The 211-nt window shown below is 41.2% G+C and overlaps 1 protein-coding gene across 1 annotated transcript in view; it reads left to right on the top strand.

The window, feature by feature from the left end:
• Window positions 1-211, top strand: part of CSUI_008426 (histidine protein methyltransferase 1) — a gene marked incomplete at its 3' end in the record, with an annotated part of 2,700 nt that overhangs the window by 2,052 nt on the left and 437 nt on the right. The window lies entirely within an intron of this gene.

Below are 211 nucleotides of genomic sequence, written 5' to 3'. Positions count from 1 at the left end.
AGCTACTTCCCATTCTCTCTGTGTACGTACATTTTCCGATCGTTTCTAGTGTGTAACGATTGTTTCAGATCTATCTATGTTTACGAACTCGATAAGATAGAGGAGAGTATCTTCATAGAACTGGGGAATTCTCAGTAGAGGAAAGAGGAGATTCTCATCCACACATCTCTCTGGTCATGCTGTGATTCACCTCGATTGTTCTCCGTTTCTA

The sequence above is a fragment of the Cystoisospora suis genome (assembly GCF_002600585.1).
Source record: "Cystoisospora suis strain Wien I chromosome Unknown contig_4720, whole genome shotgun sequence".
Lineage (NCBI taxonomy): Eukaryota > Apicomplexa > Conoidasida > Eucoccidiorida > Sarcocystidae > Cystoisospora > Cystoisospora suis.
The sequence above is the reverse complement of the archived record's forward strand: the minus strand, read 5'-3'. Positions and strand labels throughout refer to the sequence as shown.